The following is a 521-nucleotide window of genomic DNA, read 5'->3' on the forward strand; positions in this document are numbered from 1 at the left end:
AAAAAAAAAATCATACCATTTGATACGTAAAATGAGATTTCACGTATAACCGGCAAGTATACCGGGTCGTATCAAGTAGTAAAACTCACAAGAGTGAGGTCGATCCCACGGAGATTGGTGGATTAAGCAACTTAGTTAAATGGTAAATTTAGTCAAGCAAACATAGTTTTGATTTCATGAGCATTTTGATTTTTGAACATAATTGCAAGAATTTGAATGGCAAAGAATGTAAAGAACTAGAAGAGAGAAATAAAGTGAAAGTAAATAACGGAAACTTAAATTGCAAGAAACTTAAATGGCATCAAAAGTAAATTGCAGGAAAATAGAGTGCTGAATTCTAAAGAGCAAAAGAGTAAATAGCAAGAAATAAAGAACAGAATGTAAATGACAAGAATAATAAATTGCAAGAGTGTAGAAGGGAATTGGGCAATGGGTATTCAAACACTAAGAGCAAAGAAATGAGAATTAATGATAGAGAGAATCATTAGGGATCAGAGATGCAAGTTTTCATGATTGATGTT

The sequence above is a fragment of the Arachis hypogaea genome, chromosome 2, assembly GCF_003086295.3.
Source record: "Arachis hypogaea cultivar Tifrunner chromosome 2, arahy.Tifrunner.gnm2.J5K5, whole genome shotgun sequence".
Taxonomy (NCBI): domain Eukaryota; kingdom Viridiplantae; phylum Streptophyta; class Magnoliopsida; order Fabales; family Fabaceae; genus Arachis; species Arachis hypogaea.